We start from the raw sequence: 10036 nt of genomic DNA, 5'->3' as shown, positions 1-10036 counted from the left end.
TTCCTTATTTATCCCTTTTTCCCCATTCGAAGCTTCATTTCAGATATCACAAAACTTTCCTCTACTCCTTTCCTCTACTTTTCATTATCCAACTTTCTATAAATATAAACTCAGTGTCTTTTCTCCTTACTTTCCTTTCCAATTCGATGCTTTCTTTTCATTTATTTTCCCTTGCATTATAATTATCCAGTTTACAATGAAAAAAAACTCTCCTTATTTTCTCTCTATGTATTTTTTTCCTCATTCGGTGCTTCATTTAAGAGATTCGATGCACACGAGATACGGTGTCGAAGCTCAGACACGACAGATAACCTACATTTCTGTATCTACCTTTCAGTATCTCTAACTTACTCTAAATACATTCTTCACATCACATTTCGTCTACTTTTACCTTCCTTTTCGTTTCTTTCAGCCGTTTCAGTGGAGAGCTTCGAAGTGAGATCAGGCTTCGAACAGAACGAGGAGGAGGAGGAGGAAGAGGAGGAGGAGGAGGAGGAGGAGAGAAGGAAGGCAGACGTGAGAGAGAGAGAGGAGGGAAGAGGGAAGCCCGGGTGATCTCTACAAAGGTATTCTTCTGATTTGATTCATAAAAGTAAGAGAAGGAGATTGGAGGAAGGAAGGAAGGAAGGAAGAGATAGGTGAAGGAAAGGTAGATGAAGGGAAGGAAGGAAAGATGAACAGGTATACGTGGGAAGGAAGGGAGGGAGGGAAGGAAGGAAGGATGGGAGGGAGGGAGGGAGGGCTGGAAGGAAGGAAGAAAGGGAGGGAGGGTGGGCAGGAAGGGAGGATGGGAGGGAGGGAGGGAAGGAAGGGAGGGAGGGCAGGAACGAAGGAAGGGCAGGAAGGAAGGATAGGAAGGAGGGAGGGCAGGAACGAAGGAAGGAAGGAATGGAGGGAGGGGGGGGAGGAGAGTTAAAAAGGGAGAAATTGAGGGATGAAAGTAAAGAGAGAAAGCATGATATTTGATAGTTTGTCCGTCCCCGAATTCATGTATTGTTTTTATAAGTGTCAGTATTGTGTTGGTGATAATGGTGAGTACAGTGTAGTGACGGGGAGGGTAGGGGGGGGGGAGGGGAAGGAGTAATGATGATAGTTCAACACCTTCCATATAACTGCACCCCCCCCCCCCTCATCTTCTCCCATATATAAGGATCTATGTACTAAATTTAATGGTGACGGGGTGGTGATGGTGATTGCAGTGGTGTGAGGCAAGCTGGTGGTGAGTCAGAGGTGTGGTGATGATGGTGGTGATGGTAGTGGTGGTGATGGTTGATGGTGGTGGTGGTGGATTTTGGTGATGGGGTGCTTATAGCGGTGTTGTTGTTGTTGTTGTTTTAGCATCTAAGGACACGGCTCAAGGGCAACAAAAAGAGTACATACAAAAAAGCCCGCTACTCGCCGCTCCCATAAAAGATAAAAGTAAAGAGTAGCCAAAAGAGAGTGGTTCTAGTAGTGGTTATTGTTGCGATCTGCTCTGTTAAGGAATACCAAATAGACTTAATTTTGTGTTGAACTATAATAAGGTATATGGTTGGAGCTCCGGGCAAGAGTTCCGATACCCTACGCCCCTGTCCACCCAGCTGTGAATGAGTACCAGGTATTAATCGGGGGTTGTGTCCCGTCTCCTGGGATCTGTTCCTTTCTCCTATAATTCCTTCCCCTTCTGTCTCCCTCCAGCATATGACCACAGATTGATGTTGCGCCGACTAAACGAAACTTTCCAACTTTTTCCGGGCAAGAGAGTACGGCTAGTGTCTTGGTGCAAAATGTGACTTGTTGACTAAATTAACGTAGTGTGTATAACCGTTTACAAAATCATCTTCGGTCATGCTTTGGTATTTGAGTTACATTTTAGGTGTGAATATAATGAACTATCTTCCTCACTCTTCTCTCCTAACTCTCCCTCCATACTCATATACTTACATAGAGTTGTTCATATTTATTACACAGTCCGTTCACCTTCATTTGTCCTTCCCTTTTTCTCTCTTCCCATCTACCTCTTTCCTTCTTTCTCTTTCTCTCCCCATCTTCCCCTTTCTCTCCTCCTCTTTCCCTTGTTCTCCCCTCTTTCCTTTCTCTCCCCCAGTGTCTTTCTCTGTCCCTCTGTCTTCCTCTGCGCCAATAAAGTTAAGAATACCGTCCTGTACTTCTGCTCCTGCTAACACCTTCTTGGCTTTCTCTTCGCTTGTTGTTCTTTGTATTCTTGCCGTTCAGACTTGTCCTCTTTCTCCATTGCATTAGTCTTGGCTTTGACCTCTTCTTGTACCTTGTTTTACCCGATCTTTATTTCTTCTTGTTTATTTTTCTTTATTTATGGACCTCTTTATTTCCACCCTTTTGTCTTTATCTCCTTTTTGATGTATTTCTTCTCTGATGCTCCCTCCCCTTCTTCACTCACTCCCTTTATCCTTTTACTTATGCACTTCTTTATTTTACCCCATCTTTATTTCTTATTTCTTGTTTATTTTTCTTTATTTATGCACTTCTCTATTCCACCCCCTCATCTCCATCTCCTTTCTTATTTATTTCTTCCCTGATGCTCCTTCCCCCCACCACTTCTTCACTCCCTCCCTTTATCCTTTTACTTGTGCTCCTCTCTATTCCACTCCTCGTCTCCATCTCCTTTATTTACTTCTTCCCAGATGCTCCCCCACGGTTCTTCACTCACCCCTTCTCCTATAATTCCTTCCCCTTCTGTCTCTCTCCGGCATATGACCACAGATGTTGCGCTGACTAAACGAAACTTTCCAACTTTTTCCCTTTTATCTTTCACTTTCCCCGCTTGTCTACTAAAAGATTACATTTACAGATTAAGGAAAACAGACCAAATGTTCACTTTTCCGCAGGTTTATTGGGCTCCGAAGGTGAAGGAACGGCATTACAAGAAGTACAAACAATATCCATCCTCTTCAGGCAGCAGTTACGAAGATGGAATAAGAAGAGGTGCAACAATCCTTCCTCTCTTTTAAGCCGCTGCCAAGACGGAACGAGACTGAAGAAAAGGTCCTGCACTGCCTCTTCTGCCAAGCCCAGTACTGATGCCCTAAAGACCTTGCCCGTGCTTGCTGCTACACCCTCACCAATCTACAGGAGACCAAAGGAAGGGTGGGTAATAGCTGCGTGTCAGTAACTTATGTAGGAAAGTCTAGTCATGTAATACCCGGATTAATCATTACCGTAGTCACTCTAATACAGGAAATATCAGAAGGGTATTAATAGAGAAACAACAATAACTGAAATATCTTTAAATGTAGCCACACCACTGAGGGCTGGAACTTAAACCTGGGTGCTCAACTTATTAACATTTTTTAGCTCATCAGTGGCTCAGTTGGTAAGCTGCCCAGGTTTGATCCTCGGCACTCAATGGCTTCGTTTTAGAAATATTTGAATGATGTTGTAAGGAAGGTAATATTTCTAAAACCTTTACGATAATGACATATCCAGGTATTACAGTCGCTGCCAGTCAATTTGCCCCGCCAAGCCTCACCACATCTCTTAAATAGTCACTGATGAGTTGTCTTTTGTCTCGGATGGAATGAAATATTGAACCATCAAGCAATCTTACTTATAAGACTTGCATAAAGGGGCCAAAGTGATGTTATCCTTAATGATAAACTATTGTGTAGAGTAATGGGGATTATTTCAATGACTTGTAAGGGCTGAAGTAAAGTAAGCTGTGATATTTAATGACCACAATTGTAGTAGATAAAGGAAAAAGGCATAAATTTAATGGCAAACTTGTATTAAAGTTCAGAGTATACAGAAGGGTGGCAGCAACTACAGGTGTTCAGCTTTTACAGTGGAGAGGCATTCTTAAACTATCATAGCTTATCTAACGTGACTGGCAGATAATGAAATATAGATAGTTTTTGGTAATTTGATAGGTAATTTGATTGAGATAGGTCTTGTCATAATTTAGTAGAAGTCAGTCTTGATATAATTCTCCTGTGTGCCAAGCCTTGCATACTTTTTAACTCAATAACCACTAGTTTACAATGTTTGCACTATATTGGTTAGTGGATCATTATAGAATGCTATCTCTGTACATAGTGGCTATAGTATGAGGGGCTGTGCAAGATCTGATGTACAGGAATTGAATGATATTGGGGTCAGTTGTGCCGAGTCGTCTTGTGTGTAGCCAACAGGTCACGTAAAATGAAGAATATTATCTGGACACAAACTTGCCATTGCTATGTAAACTTATGAAATGTTATTAACCCGGTAGCAGCAACCGGCCAAATTTTTGCTATGATATAAACCCCCCAAAATAGATGATGCATAAACTGATCACAAACGCGTTGATATATATGTTATGAAATGGTTTGCGTGAGTGATGACTGTTTCTCGCTCAGAGGGGCCTTTAAGAAACATGATCCCTGCAGCTACTGGGTTAAACTATGTTCCATGCTTCTGCAGAAATATTAACTAGCTTCTTGTGACTCAAATGCTGTACTGATAGAAATTGAGACCACCTTATGATGTTGTCTAATGCTCATCAATATAGCACCCTTTACATATAAGGAGCTTGTTTTCTGTGGCAGTGAGGAGATCAGTAACATTTCACAAGTCTGGATAGCAATGGCGTCTCGAAAATTCTATTAATCTTACAAGATCTGTTTACCACATACAAGACTCGGCATAACTGGCAACAATATCATTCAATTCTTGTGTATCAAATCTTGCGTAGCCCCTCACACTAAATCCACAGTACATGAAGTGAGCATTCTATGTTGATACACTAACCAATAGAGTGCAAACTTAAGTAAATACTGGATTATAGGGTAAAGTATGCAAGACTTAGCACATGGGAATTGTTATATCTGGCCGACAAAGGAGGAGGTTACTATGTATATACGTAAGACTAGTAACATGTATCTACTAATGTGTCTGAATAATAAAGATAATTTAAACTAATAAAATGAAAGATACAGTACATCTAACATTTCATTATACCCCCTGTGATGATAAATGGTGTAATGAGGTCTTCTGTCGATGTCTTTCTCTCTTCTGGGCTGCTGTTCCTCTTCTTCATTTCCACCTCCAGATTCCCAAGGCAGCAGGTATGGTGTCCCCTTCAAACACTGGCCTCCATCTCCTCTCTCTCGGTCCCCCACCAAGGAAACACAAGGCTGGCCGCTGAGGTGCATGTCTCGTGTCCTCAGCGCCACCACAGGGTCTGCCCAGAGGAGTCCTGTGGTGGCGCTGCTATCACAAGGCAAGGCACTCCAGTGGACCAGCCTTGCCGTGCCTTCGTGGGGTGCTGAGGCAGGGGAGTGGAGGCCAGGGTAGGGGAGCACCACCACCTGATGCTGCCTGTCCAGCCTTCATCGGTTTCCTCCTCTTCCACCACCAGCTTCACTTTTCCTCTTCAGTTCACCTCTTGACTTCTGTGTGAAAGATGGGAGATTCAGAAAAGAAGCCAAATAGCATTAACCCAGTACCAGCGACAGGCCAAATTAGTGGCTTTACCATGTAGCAGCGACGGGGCAAATTTGTGCCATGGTATAAACCCCCAATAAAGATGATACATAATCTGATTACAAATGCTTTGATATATATTATGAAATGGTTTGTGTGAGGGATGATTTTTCTTATTTTTCTCACTTAGAGGGACTATTAAGAAACATGATCCCCGCTGCTACCGGGCTAACAATCATCCTATTACCTTATTTAAGAGTGAAAACAGGCTGGGTAACACTATAAACAGGAGACAAAATATGATGCTTCTATATTAAAGTACTGCTCCAAGTGCACTCTACTAAGACTTCCATCCCATGATCTGGACCCAGTGTAAGGAAGTGGTGCATAGGGAATCGTGTCTGGTAAGTAGTGTGTTGCAATGAAGTGACACTGTATCTTAGTAGTGTGACAAGAGGGAATAGTAAGAAATTGAAGAAGAGCGACTGTAGGAGAGACGTCAAGAAATACAGTTTTCCATACAGAAGCATAACATAGAACGGACTTGACGAGGAGACTGTGTGTGCAAAAACAATTCATGAATTTAAAGCCAAACTGGATAATAAGCGTTATGGAGACGGGACAGCATGAACCTAGTACGGCTCTTTTCCTGTATTTCACAACTAGGTAAATACACACACACACGCCACCCAAAAAATGGTATGAATAAACCTTGTAATACTGTAGTCCTTGGCCGTCGATGTTCAGGTCTTCCAATACAAGCAGGAGGGATGTTGTGGGCGTGTAGTTTAGCACAGAAGCAGGACGAGGGACCATCACTGCACCACTGTATAAAGGAACAGGAATTAGGGATGAATGTAACAGCCCAGGGGGAATAACGTTACTCAATCAATATCCCAGGAAGTATATGTCTATGAAAGAGCCTTCAATGAGGATGAAAATAACTGATAAAAATATAGGTGAAAAGAAACTAGGGATGATTCTAACAGCCATGGGGGAATAAGGTCACTCACTGTGCCAGGAAATATATGTGGAAGAGATTTAACCGAGATGATGATGAAAATGACCAACAAAATATAGATGATTATGTCCCAATTCAAAATTCCCGGGAAGTTTACAATCCTAGTTCCCCCCCCCCCCCACCACCACCACCACCACGAAATTGCAGTCCTGGATCAGTAAAATGAATGAATACAGGAGAGAGAGAGAGAGAGAGAGAGAGAGAGAGAGAGAGAGAGAGAGAGAGAGAGAGAGAGAGATGAACAGACTTAATTTTCATCTATAAGTAAGCAGTATCCTCGTTGAAACCTAAGAACTTTCAATACATATAAGTGCCAAAATACATATACACCACTATGAACACAGGTGTGGGTCGAGCAGCAATCTTTACGGTCTGATAAAAGGGTTCACATGACAGGGGAGGCAAAATCCAGGTGGGTATTCACAGACGTTTTCGCCTCACAAACTACTTCCAAAGGCCGAAAAGGTGATTGATTGCGTCCTAATGAGAGTTCTTTTAGGTTCATGGTACAGAAGAATGATCATAAAACAACCCCTGGAAAAGCCAGAAACTCCTAGGAAAAGTGTCAAATTATGTCCTTGAGCGGTGGACGCGTGCCCGAGCCGCGGGGAGCCTGGCGTGCACACTTGCAATTTGTTCCCTGTGTCTAGAAAACCTGAGCTTATTTTCGATCATTAAGAAATGCTGTGAGTCTCATATCTTCAGAATGTTAAAATATTCTTACTCCGAGAAGAGGCGTGCGATGGGGGAGGGTACGTGTGTGCGACGCCCGAGTGTTCCCGTGCCGGGCGGCGCCGCGTCAGCACCAACTCCTTCCCTCCACCCGCGGCGGCCGGTGCTTACTCGTACGGGGCGCGTCGGCTGACTCGTGTGTAGGTCAGTTCAGTGAATGCGACAAAATTCTCGCGTGCACGGCAGCCTGCCGCCTGGGCCGCGGCCCGTCACTGGCTGCCTCGCCGCCGCCGCCACCAAACTAATCGTTGGTCGAAAGGTCAAGGCGGCAATGAGCTGCCTCAGCAGGACGTAATATTCGTCCTTTTAGAGCAGTGGTTCCCGAGACCCATGGAAGAAATTCAAGGGGTCCATAGTCTGCTGAGTGGAACGTCTTCTGCTTTCATATAACAGCCTACAGCTTATTAATCACGCCGTTGCCATCGATGAGGTTTCATGCCCCGCTCCGCTGCATAACAATGTAAGGCATTTTACATGAATGTAGGCTATTCTTTTTCTTTTTTTCAGAAAATTCTATTAATTTTGCTGGCTCAAGCCCTACCCCATTTCTTTGAAGGATTCCACAGGTGTAAAAGTGACTGGAAAAGGGAGAACGGGACAAAAAAGGTGGGAACCACTGTTCTAGGGCTAAATCGTCTGTGTTGGCCATGGACGGTCCACCCACCCGGCAGACCGTCCCTGCGGGCCATGGTGACGGCCTGGCAGCCTCGGCCAACGCCACACACCTGTGGCCACCCTCTCAGGTGACGCGGTAAGTCTCGTCCCCTTGATTTGGTTTGTCCCATCCTGCTGATCTGCGCATCGCGGAACCCAATGTTTGCTATCAGAGAGTAAATAATTAATTGAAGCATCCTAGCAGTGTTGCCAGATGGTCCCGGTAAAATTTCAGGAGATCTGTTGCCAAAATTTCTGGAAATTTCAAAAAAATTCTGACAATGTGCTGCGGCACATAAAAAATAACCAAACCAAACCTAACTTAACCTAACCAAACCTAACCTAATTGTTTTCACAACATTTCTTTGTTTTTTCCATACTCGTTTTGGTAAATATATAGATTATGCCCGGGTCTGAATCTTATTATTTGTACCTCTCTACTGTTTCCTGGGATAAAAACGAGTATCAAAATACCAAAGAAATGTTGTGCAAATACTTAATTACGTTAGGTTTGGCGTATACGGCCAACCTTCTTGATCGGTTACATGGCTGGCTGAGCGACAATTCAGATTTTCATTGTATGTATTACAAGAATTAAATATTATCTTTTTAATTAGAAGTTACGCAGTGTAATACTTATCAAGTATGCAACTCTTTTACTGGGATATTAAAAGCAATTGTATACCTATATTGTTTGCCGATGTATTTACATTTTTATCCCTTAGATTATATCGTTGGGTCTTATCGTCTCATCGGTAACCTTGAGGTACGAGACGATGGCGGTCAAGTTTGGGCGGACACCCGGACAATAACTTGCAAAAAATCTGGAGAATTTCTGACAATTCGTTCAAATTTCAGAAGATTTTACAGTAATTTCTTAAATTCTGACAAAATGTCAAAATTTCAGAAGATCTCCAGAAATTTCTGACAATCTGGCAACACTGCATCCTAGTGCAAAGAAGTACCAAGAAGGACCAACAAAGCGATGCAAAACGGAACAGGTCAAAAGAAGAAGTGTTGATATCCAAAATCATATACATACATACGTCATCATTTACTTTTATTAAAATATAAATAAACTTGGGTGGGACATCCCGACAAAACAACAACAGTCACGGCTGTGTTGCCAGATCTACCGAAATATGAGATTTACTGAAATTTTTATATCAAGTAATGTATCAATCTCATGAAAAACTTGTATATTGCTTCTACAAATTTTCACCAATAGTTATAAAAAAAAGTACTGATATAATGCTTTCAACTTCATTTTATCTACATAACAAATATCACAAGAACCACTACATATGTATTAAAGTGCGTCTGCCGAATTTTTACCTACCTACTGAATTTTCTCGCAATAATCTGCTGAAATTTTCCTCTTCACCATCTGGCAACACTGTCACGGTACCATGTCGAAATTCATCCACCCTGTGCATGTAAACAAAGCCCGGACAAACCAAATCAAGGGGACGAGACTTAATGGCACATCACATATCACTTATCTTCCCTCACCCAACCTTCTCCTTACCTTGATCTTGGGACACGCGGGGCAGGCCAGGCAGGTCATCAGGCAGGCCGTGGACTAAACAGCTGCGGGTTCCCTCCTCCACCACTCGCCATCCTGTCCACCCCAAAATCCACGTCACTTCCCCCACAAACACAGTAAATCCTCATGCAGCTCACTCTCTGACTTCTTATCCATCACTATGCCAGGGATTCATGGTGGCAGGCAACGAGGAACACGAATTCTTGCACCACTTACCAGGACAGCCACGTACGTCCTCCCTCCTCTGAGTCTGGTGGTTCACTGAGGCCTTGATGCTTCGAAGCCTGTTCCATTTTACTTTTCAATAAATGAGCATCAGTAAGACACTCCTGGTGCTTTCCTTATATACAGTGATCGTTTATACATTCTACTAAATGGCATTCGATCACCTGCATTGTCTGGGTTCAAGTGGAATTCAATAAACTACTAAAATATCATGACGTGACCCCATCCATGTTTTATTTATCATTTTTTGTAACAATCATAATACAAACTTTGGCATTGACTACTAAATCTGTATTCTTCATTACTCTTATTAAACTCTCGGATTACCTAAAGAAAGAAGCCCACTCGGTCACTCTCATTTTGATCCTCTTTCTCATCCCTGTACTCAATTAAAACTCCTCCTCTCATATCTCACATCATCTCCTCATTACATCATCTCT

The 10036-nt window shown here is 42.8% G+C and overlaps 1 long non-coding RNA gene across 2 annotated transcripts; it reads right to left on the bottom strand.

Annotated features, from left to right (window-relative positions):
- Nucleotides 1–2831: 2831 nt before the first annotated feature.
- On the bottom strand, nt 2832–9579 carry LOC127005432 (uncharacterized). 2 transcript variants are annotated; one of them, XR_007758519.1, is made up of 4 exons: nt 9354–9579; nt 6130–6244; nt 4942–5387; nt 2832–3084 (listed from the first exon to the last, which is right to left on the bottom strand). It is a non-coding gene; the product is annotated as an uncharacterized LOC127005432 (long non-coding RNA). The 2 variants fall into 2 exon arrangements; XR_007758518.1 differs by having other exon boundaries at nt 4954–5387.
- Between the last annotated feature and the right edge of the window lie 457 nt (nt 9580–10036).

This window comes from Eriocheir sinensis, chromosome 30, assembly GCF_024679095.1.
Source record: "Eriocheir sinensis breed Jianghai 21 chromosome 30, ASM2467909v1, whole genome shotgun sequence".
NCBI classification, from domain to species: domain Eukaryota; kingdom Metazoa; phylum Arthropoda; class Malacostraca; order Decapoda; family Varunidae; genus Eriocheir; species Eriocheir sinensis.
Note: the sequence above shows the minus strand (reverse complement) of the source record. Positions and strands in the feature narration are given on the sequence as shown.